Here is a 12,340-nt window from a genome sequence, read left to right as displayed (position 1 = left end):
GACCATGAGAGATAAAAGTGTGCTGGTCCCATCGTATGTAGTTTTGATTAGACCACATCTGGATTTCTGTGTTCAAATCTGGTAACTGGGATTTGAAGAGGTTGGAGTTATCTATTACTAAAATAGTAATAGATAACAAGATTTTAGAACAGGTGAATTCATTTAACTACCTGGGTTGTATGATTACATATGAAAATGAAATAGATATAAACCTAAAAATTGCAAAATATTTAAAACTAACAGGTGTAATTAATTCTATATTTAAACTAAATCTAGTTCAAAAACAAACCAGACTAAAAGTATACAATACATTAGTCCTACCAGTCTTATTGTATGGAAGTGAAATCTGGACAATAAAACAAAAAGAAAACAAAGATTAATAACAGCAGAAATTAAGTTTATGAGAAAAACTGCAAAGCATACTCTATTTGATTACAAAAGAAACGAAGAAATTATGAAAGAATTAAACCAGGAAGCAGTAATAGAAAAAATTAAAAAATATAAACATAAATGGATGGAACATGTTCAAAGGATGAAAACAGAAAGATTACCAAATCAAGCCTTAATGTACAAACCATTAGGAAAAAGAAAACCAGGATGTCCTCTTAAAAAATTCAACGATGACTTATAAGGCCAGAACAGGCCACTCTAGGTCTTGATAGGCATGATGATGATGATAATGTCATCCTTCCATTGATTGGAGGAAATGGTATAAAGACAGCTGTTGCAGAATGTGTGGTGGAGATACTTAATGAGCAGTTCATAAAGATCTTTCAATCTTGTGAATGTGACTTCATGGAGAGATTAAGAGCAGTTGATGATGGGGAGGAGAGACTGACTGTAAGTGAGCAAGAGGTGTTTGGGGAGTTGAGTAAACTAGATGTAAATAAGGCTGTGGGACTTGATAATATATCACCGCACATTCTGAAGGAATGTGCCAGAGAGTTGACACCTGCCTTGACATATTTTTTTAATACGAGTCTTGCACTCGGTCAAGTCCCTAAAGAGTGGAAGGAGGGCAAGATTGTGCCACTGCATAAAGGAGGTGATCGAACTCAAGCATCAAACTATAGGCCTATCTGAGTGTCAGGTGTTGTGGTTAAGTTGTTGGAGAAGCTTGTGAGAACTAGGATCCGGAGTTGGGTTGACAACAATGGTATAATCTTTGATGGACAGCATGATTTGCTAAAGGGAGGTCGTGTTTTAGTAATCTACTTACTTACTTATTACAATAAAGTGACTGCTTCCTTGGACAGAGGAGCAGAATACACAGTAATATACTTGGATTTCACAAAAGCTTTTGATAGAGTACCTCATGATAAGTTGACAGTCAAACTAGAGCAGATGGGGTTGGATATTAGATTAGTGCAGTGGATTGGAGACTGGCTATCTGATAGGTATCGGTCAAGTCCCTAAAGAGTGGAAGGAGGGCAAGATTGTGCCACTTCATAAAGGAGGTGTAAAGTTGTGTATGGGGGTGCAATATCCAGGAAAAGGAAAGTCACTAGTGGAGTGCCTCAGGGATCTGTTTTAGGGCCATTACTATTTAACTTGCTTATTAATGATATTGGAAAAGATTTGGATGGAGATATTCAGTTGTTTGCAGATGATGCAAAGTTGGGACGAACCATAAAGAGTAGTGAAGATGTTGTGGCCTTGCAAGAAGACTTGAATAAATTGAGTGATTGGGCAAGCAAATGGGGATGTGAGTTCAATGTTGCAAAATGTAAGGTTTTAAAATTTGGAAAACAAAGATGGGATGCAGAATTTATGCTTGGTGAGAATATATTGTTGGAAGTAGAGGAAATAAGAGATCTGGGGTAGTTTCTGACCTCTGGAATGTCGAGTATGAGGAAAGATTGAAAAGATGTAATTTGCAGAGTCTAGTGGAGAGAAGGAAGAGGGGAGATATGATAGAGACCTACAAGTTAGTAAGGGGTTGTTATAGGATCAATGGTGGAGAAGTTCTACAGAGAATAGTGGGAGATCAGGGGAGAACCAGAGGTCATCCCTGGAAACTGTATAAAGAGGGTGTGAGTAGGGGAGTGAGAGGCAGGTTTTTTTCGTGCAGAGTTGTGAGTGATTGGAATGCCTTGCCTGAAAGTGTGGTGTCTGCAAGGAGTTTGAATGTGTTTAAGACACGGTATGATGAGATGTGTGTGAGATAAAAGGACCTCCTAGATGAGTCTTTGACTCCATGAGGTCTTGTTTAATAATAATAATAATAATAATAATAATAATATTTGTTGAGATTCGGAGTATGTTTCAAGGCTTCTGTTGCTTCTAACAACAATCTCTCTGACTTGTAAAAGCTTCTGTGCAGTACTTTTGTTTTCTTCCAGTTGATCCTGTGCGCAGGGGTATCCAAAGCATGATCTGCTAGGCCCGACTTGCCATAGTGATAGTGCCGGATGTATCTTTTATGTTCACATTTAAACATTTTGTTCACGTTTACTACACCTTTAAAAACAATGATAGATTCTGATTATGTAGAGATTTAAGTAATTATTATTTGCTTCAGAATCCAACATGATCTTCCATCACAAAGGCTAGACTTGTAAACATTATTTAATGTAAATAACTTATTTTATAATTTAATATTCATATAACTACGTTTAACTTTATTTAATATTTAATTATTTAATCAAGATATATGTATTAATAATGAAAAGACTGTATTAAATATTATTAAGCTATTTTATTTATTACTATGTTAATATTATAAGAACTTGTATTTGATATTTTAACTGCGCATTAATTGAAATGTAAATATTCTCTATTTATTCCTATTTGTAGAAGTTTAGCATTATGCAATACCTCAATTTTATTATATTTTGTTTGGTTGTCATGGAAACGTATGTAAGTGAACGAGCGCGTTTTTGGAACAGGACGTGGGGAGAAAGCTGAAAGTTTACTAAAAAGGAATTAGTTAAAGAGATCACAAGAAGAATTTAGGCGGGAAAAACAGATATAAAAGGTGAGGAACGCTGAATTAAGGAGAGCATTAGAGATTTATAAGAGAGAGAGATTGGCATTAGGTTGGAATCGGAGCATTCGGGAATCACAGTGCGACAATAGCGAGTCGGCAAGTCACTCAAACAGCTAAATAAAGTCTACTAGTCGAGAGGCGGTTAGTTAATAAGTTGTAGAATAACAATTATTGCTATGGAAAACAGCTGAGTGACTACTAAATAGACTAGCAATACTTGAGTTGAGATTTAATTTCAGGGCCGACCTTTCAAGGATACACGGAAACTTGAAGCATAGCACGAAGTAACTAGAGAATAATTAGTGGCAACAAAGTTGAGTTTAATGATAGCAGTGTTAAGAATTATGGTACCTAAAGGATTAAATTGATGTTGAAGGAGTAGGCAACTGTGCATATTAAACTTCAAGTTAAGGAATTATTGTGTGTTACCTTAGTACAAGAGTTGTTAGTAGAACACTGAATTAGTTAAGTGATGTCAAATGTAGTGCAAGCGTTTGATCTATGCAAGAACGTTTGATTGTGTGTATTGTGACTGTTAATTAATCCAGTTATTTCTTAGAAAATTTTTTTTTAAATGAGTGCCGTTAATTGATTAAAGTGTATACAGTTACAAAAAGTGTTCGCACATAAGTATATGAAGAAGGAAAATTGTCGGTAAGAATATTCCAACCATTAATATTCCTATGCAGAGATATGAGTGTGTTTCTTACTAGAATATCCCTATACTAACAGTAAAGGTTGCAGAGGTTAGCTGAAGCATAGATTTAAAAGTGTAAGCTTGTGAAAAAGTATTGCCACCAATAAATTGTATTTGAAACTAAAAAAAACTATGAGATGTTAATGTAAATGATCACTAAGGAATTTTATGACATTAAGCTTTATTAAGTGTTAAGTGAACTGTGTGAAGACTGTATTTCAGATAACTGATCAATGCCTGAGTTAGTATAACTGTATTATCAGAAGAGCTAAAGCGTTTGTAATATCTTAATTACTGATTTGAATTTAAGTGTAAAATTTATGATTATAAAATTAAATGTTTGTATTTAATTTTTTGCCTGAATTTTGTATTTTGCCTGAATCTCTTTTACTGCACCATTCATAAAATATTCGAACCAAAGTGGGTAAATTAAGTAAGATAAATATTCTCGGCCAGTATATATTTTAAGGAGAAATAGTTGAAGGTTGATTTTTCTTCAATTCTTGAACTAATTCAGATATAGAGTGGTGCAGTCTTTAAATATAAATTTTCTCTATATTTGAATGAGAAATCAACTTACAACTTATCAATCAGTTAAGAACATCGTAATAGTAATCATGTCGGATCTAAGGTAAAGATTTAGAAGTAGGATCCAACAGCAATATGGGTTTCCACATTGTATTCTTTATGCTTTTCCAATAAAATTTTTAAGGTAAAGTATCCACCTGCCCAAAAGCAGCCTCTCCTGAATCCATTCTGCTCTTCTAGCATTAAACCTGATATCAAAATTGGAGATGCTTTTAACTTTCTGCCCATGATGTTTTATACTCCTAAATAAATCCAGTATAAGTCTGCAGGTCTTTTTAACTACATTAACTGACTGCTGTAATAAATTGGCATGTATATCAGCACTAAAAAGACAAAGATCATGAAAACTGGGAGGAATATGTAAAACATCAGTGAATGGAGGTCCTACAGAACAAGTAAAACACGTTGGCTACTTAGGCACTGTTTTTAGTAAAGATTGCAAATTAAATATGTAAACAGACAACAGAATAAGCAAAATTGATATGGTAGGAATCAACTGAATAAATTTAGTAAGCTGAGCCCCACCATAAATAAAGTTATTCAGAATAAGAGAGAAATTAGTCAATACAATACACTAGCAGTATAATGCAGTGCTCAAACCAGTCTGAACTTATGGAGCTGTGAGTTGCGTTAGAAGTAAAGCACTTGATCAAAGACTAGCAAACCCAGACATGAGAATTCTGAGATAAATTAGAGGAATGAAAAAATGGTATTGATGACAGAATCATATTAAAATAAAGATATTGTGAGGGAACTGGATATTGTTATCATCACAGAATTACTAGATGTTTAAAAAGAGACACAAATGTTAGACATAGTATCATCATGGTTTATTTACAATTTGTAAATAGGGAGACAAACTAAATAAATAGGAATAAGAAAAAGCTAATTATTATATGTAACTTTCCAGGCTTCTCTGTTTTGAGCCAGTTGAATTATTTCTTGTGGAGAGAGAGAGAGAGAGAGTGCATCTGTGCTGATAAGGTGGTTAACATACTGCCAGAATTGTTTAATTGTTCTTCCTCTCTGTCTTTGTCCATTTGAGGGGATGTATAAAACTAAGATGTCAAAGTATGAAGAAGGAGAATGTCTAGTCAACATCTGAGTTGGATTTCAATCAAGGGTTTTGGTTTGCCTCTTCTAAAACAGTGGAATTATGAATATGATCCTTCCAAGAGTAACCGAGTAACAGTCTTAAGCAGGCTATATTAAAGCTATTAATGGTTTTTATTGCTTTTTTGGGTAGAAACGTTCCATGTTTCTCCACCATATAAGAAGGCAGCCTGAGAGGTTACTTTGTAAAGCCAAATTTTTGTTTTCAAAGTAATGAGGGGTAATTTCCATATATTTCTTAGATTCCTGTGTTGAAAGTCTACTTTTTCTAAAGATTGGTAGTGTTCTGTAAAGAATGAAACCTTGTACTATATTTGTGAGTATTTTAGTTTTATTTGTTAACTGTTAACCAAATATTTTTGCAGCTTGGCATAATTTATCAAAGTGTTGTTGCACCTTGGATAAAGATGAATCTATTAATACTATTTTGTCTGCATAGCTGGGGTTACTGAGACAGAGTTGCTTATTGCTGGTTGTTAACCAAATTCATCCTCAACTATCCTGAAAATGTAGTCTAGGGTTATTATAAAGAGGAAGGGAGCCAAGGTGTCTCCTTGTAGAACTCCTGTTATTATAGGAAATTTTTCTGTCAATTCCCTATTGATAAGGTGCTGCAATTGCTTCAATGATTTTGTTGGGAATACCATAATGATAAAGAATGCTAAACATGTTAATTCTACTAATGGAATCAAATGCCTTTGTGAAGTCTGTGAAATTGAGGATAAGGGGAATATTCTTGTCTTTAGAATCTTCCAATAATCTTCTTACATTGTGAATGTGTTCTAATGTGCTTCTGTTCTTTAGGAATCCTGCTTGGTTTTTCCTTAATAGTGGGGAAATATAAGGTTCTATATGATTAAGAATCATTTTATTGTCAAGTTTCAGAGCTATAAGTAGTAGAGTTATCCCACGGTAGTTTTCCGGTTTATTTAGGTTTCTTTTTCTTTTTTTTTGGTATTGGTAATTATACCTTCTTCTCAATGGGGAGGTATTTCCCCGGTCCTGAAAGCATTATTGCATATATTGAGGAAAATATTCTGTAGTTGGTTGCCATCGTGGAATATCGCTTTGGCTGTGATTCCATCAGTCCCACGTGGCTTTACCTGTTTTTTGCTTGCTGAGTGCTGTTTTGAGTTCGTTAAGAATGAAATTGTTGCAGTTTATAGGCATTTCTTCACTTATTTTGATTCTGGGCACTGGAGTTTGTGAAATATTTTTAATGTTAAGTAAACTTTTAAAGTAGTTTTTCTATTCTGATAATTCTTTATCTTTGTCTTCTATAGTTTTACCATCTTTATCTTTAATTCTTAATTTTTTGGGTTTCCTTTCTTTGTTACTAAGATGTTTCACAATCTGAAAAGCTACTTTGGATTTATGGTTTCTATGATAATCTTCCAAAGTATGACATATACAATATTTTGTATGTGGGATTCTTTGTCTCTTTTTAGGGACTCATATACTGGGTTATTTATCATCTCGAAATTTTGCTTTATCTGTTCACTGTTGAGTTGTTTCACTCTTTGCTTGATGATATTTCTGTGATTAATCAGTTTATGGAATTCTATGACATCTAGTTTTCTGCTGGTTTTGGGATAGATTTATCCAGTGCTTCTGTTGCAGCTTCTTTGATTAAATTATTGAAGTTTTTATTATTTTCAGTGTTATTACTCATAAGCACTAATATTTTAGTTATTTGCAAATGGCTTCTTTATATTTGTTTTGGGTTGAGGGAATTTTCTAAACTGTTCTATTTTATATGTCAGGATGGCCGAGCGGTCTAAGGCACCAGACTCAAGGATAATTTCCTTTCGTGTAACATGACTGTGAATTCTGGTCCACGAATGTGGGCGTGGGTTCGAATCCAACTCCTGACAGTAATTTTTGGAGAGTGAATTTAGATTAAGAGTGACTGACCTGCAGAGGGAGATAGACGAGTTGAAAGAGGAGGTGGAATGTCTTCTGAATGAGAGCAGAAGAATGAAAGATAAGATTAGGAGAATGGAAGAGATAAATGCAAGGCGAATCAGAGTAGGAGAGAGAGAGAATTAAGAGAGTATGAGTGAGAGATATGGGGGTGCTAGAAGAGGAGAGAATGGAAATAGTAGAAGAGAGGGAATGAGAGAGAGGTATGGGAATGCTAGCAGACAAGAGGATGGAAACAGTAGGAGAGACGGAATGAGAGAGAGATATGGAAGTGCTAGAAGAGGAGAGAATGGAAACGGTAGGAGAGATGGAATGAGAGAGAGGTATGGGAATGCTAGAAGACGAGCGGATGGAAACAGTAGTAGGAGAGACAGAATGAGAGAGGGATATGGAAGTGCTAGAAGTGAAGAAAATGGAAACAGTAGGAGAGAGGGGATGAGAGAGATGTATGGGAGTGCTAGAAGAGGAGAGAACGGAAACGGTAGAAGAGAGAGGTATGGGAATGAAAGAAGAGGAGAGAATGGAAACAATAGGAGCGAGGGAATGGTAAGAGGTATAATGTATGGCGACTCAATGATCCGTGGTGTTCAAGATAGGATGCATGAGGAGTGTTTGCCAGGAGGAACAATAGAAAGGGTGGCTATGGCAATTAAGAGAGGTGAAAGGGTGGATGAGATGATTGTGATGGTAGGAACGAATGACTTGAGTGGTAATGTAAGTTGGGCAGCGAGAGATATGAGATTTTTGGTTGAGACTGTATGGAAGAAGACAGAGAGAGGAAAAATAGTGTGCGTGTTGCCTAGGTATGATAATGATGAGCTGAGCAGAAGAGCGGTGATATTGAATGGCATAATAGCGAGAATGTGTGACAAGAGAGGACTGGTATGTGTGGATGCTTGGAGTGCGTTTGAGGACAGAGAGGAATTGTATGCGAGAGACCGTTTACATTTGAATGAGGAAGGATGTAGGCATCTGGAGAGATTGCTGTTCTGAACGAGTCAGTGTGTCCCAGGGAGGATGACAGCTGGGGTGGCCTCTTGTGGGAATGGATACTTGGGAGAAGGGAGACAATGTCAGGTAACACTGAGCCCAGTGGAGTCTAGAAGGGATAATGCAGGGTATAGAAACAATGGCATTTATATGCTTTATACTAATGCCAGGAGTATCCGGAATAAGGGAGGAGAATTGGTGCCGCAGATAGCATCAGCCTGGCCAAAAATTATTGCGATCACTGAGACGCGGTTGACAGAAGGGGATATAACAACAGAAATAGAAGTCGCTGGGTATAGCATTTTTCGTCAGGATAGGAGGGGAAAACGTGGTGGTGGGGTACTGCTTATGATAAGTGATGACCTATGTCCTCTAAGAGTGGAGAATTTGGAAGGAAGTGAGACAAATGATTTTGAGAGTGTATGGTGTGAGGTAGAGGTAGGCAAGACAGGATATTTAGTGGGGTGTTGCTACAGACCCAGGAGCACAGAGAATGTGGACCAGGAGAAGTTTAGACAGCTAAGTTTGGCAAGTGCAAGAAGAATGATTGTTATGGGAGATTTTAACTTCAGTAGTATAAATTGGAGAGAGGAAGATGCATGTAGCAATAGGGGAATGGAATTTCTAGAATTCTTGAGGAACAAATGTCTTATGCAACATGTAACAGAGGGAACAAGAGGTTCCAAAGTTTTCGATTTGGTTATAGCATCAGAAGAATTGATAATAACTGAGTTGATGTCTCTCCCACCAGTTGGAGAGAGTGACCATATGGTGTTGACTTCGAAAATGAATAGACATGCAGGAGTATCAAAGAGACGGGAACTTATGTGGAATTATAAGGCAGGTGATTATAATAGTCTTAGACGTCAACTTCGGGAAGTTTCATGGAGGCAGGAATTGGAAGGCCGGGATATCACTAGTGCGTGGGAAATTGTGAAGGAATATTTGTTATCGGCAATGGTAAGTTGTATACCACGAGTTAAGAAGAGGACGCAATTTGGAGTAAAGTGGATGACAAACAATATTAAACAGGAATTGCATGCGAAAAAGAGGCTGTGGAAGAGATATAAGGAGACAGGTGAAGAGATGCACGAGGCATATAAGGCACAGGCCAGAAGAGTGACTAGTGTGGTAAGGAAAGCGAAACTGGAATATGAGAGGAGATTGGCCCTAAGATCCAAAGAAAATCCTAGGGAATTTTTTAGCTATGTTGCCAGGAGGAGGAGAAATGACTGTGGAAGAATGATATTGTGGGATAAAAATGGGAATAGGACATATTGATGCAGATAAAAATGGGAATAGGACATCACTGATGCAGAGGACATAGTGGAATTGTTCAATGAACAATTCCACTATGTCCTCTGCATCTTTATTGGAGTATTTCATCCTAGAGGAGTCAGTTTTAATGCTAGAGGGATAGGACTGATTCGAGGTCTGGAGGTACAGGAGGAGAGTGTGTTTCAGATACTGAGTACTCTGGATGTCAGTAAAGCTGTGGGACTGGATGGTATTTCACCACGAGTTTTGAGAGAATGTGCTAGGGAATTGACAGTGCCTTTGACGTGGCTTTTCAATGAAAGTCTGGCTTTGGCAAAGGTGCACAGGGAATGGAAGGAAGGTAAGATAGTGCCATTGCATAAGGGTGGTAACAGACTGGAAGTGCCAGTCTGTGTGTCATCAGTAGTTGTTAAGATCTTGGAGAAAGTAGTGAGGGACCGTATACAGCATTGGGCAGATGAGGGTAATGTTATCTGTGATAATCAACATAGATTTGTGAAAGGACGCTCTTGTTTTAGCAATATGCTAGCCTTTTATAATAGAGTTTCAAGAACATTAGATGAGGGAAAGGCATATACTGCAATTTTCTTAGACTTGGCGAAGGCATTTGACAGGGTGCCACATGATAAGCTGATATTTAAGTTGCAGCACATGGGTCTGGATGTCAGATTGGTCAACTGGATTCAGGATTGGCTGTCTGATAGGTATCAGAGAGTTGTGTATGGTGGAGCAGTTTCCAGGAGGCAGAGGGTTACAAGTGGGGTACCACAGGGCTCAGTACTAGGACCTATATTGTTTAACCTTTATATCAATGACATAGCCAGTGGATTGCAGGGGGATATTCAGTTGTTTGCAGATGATGCGAAGCTGGGAAGGATTATTAGTAATAATGCAGATGTAGTAGCCCTGCAAGAGGATTTAAATAAGCTAGATAGATGGGCAAATGAATGGGGGTGTCAGTTTAATGCAGCAAAATGTAAGGTCTTGAGGTTTGGGAAACATCGATGGGATGCTGAATACTCTATGGGAGGAGTTATACTGGAGGAAGTAGGGGAGATAAGAGATCTGGGGTTGATGATTGATAGAAACCTGAAGTTTAGGGGACATATTGCAAAGGTGGTGAAGGTAACACAGAGGATTGCTGCTATTATGAGGACACTGACCTGCAGAGATAAGAGGGTTATCATTCCGTTGTATAAGTCTCTGATCAGACCACACTTGGACTATTGTTCTCAGATTTGGTCCCCAGGATTTGAAGGGGATAAATTAGATGTGGAAAGGATATAAAGACAGATGACAAAGATGGTTTCAGGACTGTACAAGGATAGTTATGAGGATCGGCTGAGAGAATGTGGACTGCGGTGTTTGGTGGATAGAATGAGGAGAGGTGATATGATTGAGACTTTTAAACTGTTGAGAGGTGGTTACAGGGTTGACACTGGGGAGTTCTTTCGCTTGGTTGAACAGCGGGAAGGAGTGATGACAAGAGGCCATCCCTGGAAGTTACGAAAGGAAACTGTGAGCAAGAGGTTAAGGAGTGGTTTCTTTGTGTGGAGGGTGGTTGAGCCGTGGAATGCATTGCCTGATGGAGTGGTGGGAGCGAGAATGGTCAGCGAGTTTAAAGAGTGGTATGATAGACTTTGTGTTCTCAGAGGGGACCTCCCCATCGATGAGTCTTGACAGACTTTATGTCTTAGGAAGGACCTCCCTCGATGAGTCTTTTGACTCCTTGGAGGCCTGAATAATAATAATAATAATATATCTTCTTGCTGTTTTCTTTGAGTTGGTAGCAGTTAGCCGAAGTTAAATATGAGCACTAATAATTCTGTGATCCGAGTTAAGAAAAAGCCTGTTGTAGGCTGTACAGTTCTGCACTGATCTAACCCATTTACAAGTATGTGATCGAGTTGAGATTTTGATCCATTTTGGTGCTCTCTTGTCCATTTTCTGTTTGCATGGTGAGGAAATTTGGCATGAAGAATGGCATAGTTGTGGTCATTACAAAGTTCTGAAAGCAGATGTCCATTGTGATTTGTTGTGTGGTGATATGTATATTGCCCCATATTTCTGGTGGATCCTGCTAAGTCTGCTCCAATTTGTGTGTTAAAATTTCCACTTATTATGTGGCAGTTATGCATTTGGAGGCTTGAAAGATAAGTGGCAAGTTCTTCGTAAAATTTTGATTTGTTGTCTTCTTCAGCAACTTCCATGAACACATATTATACTGAGATAATAGTTGCCTTGGGGTTTGGGTCCAATGTTATGGATAATATTCTGTTTGAAACTTTCTCTATTGCAGAGATTTTATTATACAATTTTTTACTGACTAAGTTTCCCATGCTGCTGTTGCTATGTTTTTCTGCTTAAGAATAAACAAAGTCCGTTTCATTCCAGTCTTTGTCAGTTTTCTAGTGGTGTTCTTGGACACAAATTGCATTGATTTATTCAGTTCAGCTCCTCTGCATAGCTCAAAGAATTTTCCACATTTTAAGAGGGTCACATGTTATAACTGGAAACAATTAAAGGTGTTTTCCAGATCTGAGATTGCTCTTTTCCAGACATAGTATAATGTTTCAAAGAATGGCATCACATATGTAAGAGAGCACTAAATGTAATTTAGTACTCCTATATATTTTGCTTCATTCAGGTAGAAGAATTGTTAACAACATTTCAATTATGAATACAAGAATGAGTCCTACAGCATGCATATAACATCATGTCTTGGTCACAGCTATATAGTAGGAGGAAACACTATTTAAGTT

The 12,340-nt window shown here is 37.3% G+C and overlaps 1 protein-coding gene and 1 non-coding gene across 4 annotated transcripts in view; one reads left to right on the top strand and one right to left on the bottom strand.

Moving 5' to 3' along the window:
- The window catches only part of CaMKII (Calcium/calmodulin-dependent protein kinase II), a 789,323-nt gene that overhangs the window by 360,959 nt on the left and 416,024 nt on the right, over positions 1-12,340 (bottom strand). The window lies entirely within an intron of this gene.
- Positions 7,146-7,261, top strand: TRNAL-CAA (transfer RNA leucine (anticodon CAA)). Its single transcript has 2 exons — positions 7,146-7,183; positions 7,216-7,261. It is a non-coding gene; the product is annotated as a tRNA-Leu (tRNA).

This window comes from Typopeltis vanoorti, chromosome 14 (genome assembly GCF_054136105.1).
Source record: "Typopeltis vanoorti isolate ZY-2024b chromosome 14, IOZ_Tvanoo_1.0, whole genome shotgun sequence".
NCBI classification, from domain to species: domain Eukaryota; kingdom Metazoa; phylum Arthropoda; class Arachnida; order Uropygi; family Thelyphonidae; genus Typopeltis; species Typopeltis vanoorti.
Note: the sequence above shows the minus strand (reverse complement) of the source record. Positions and strands in the feature narration are given on the sequence as shown.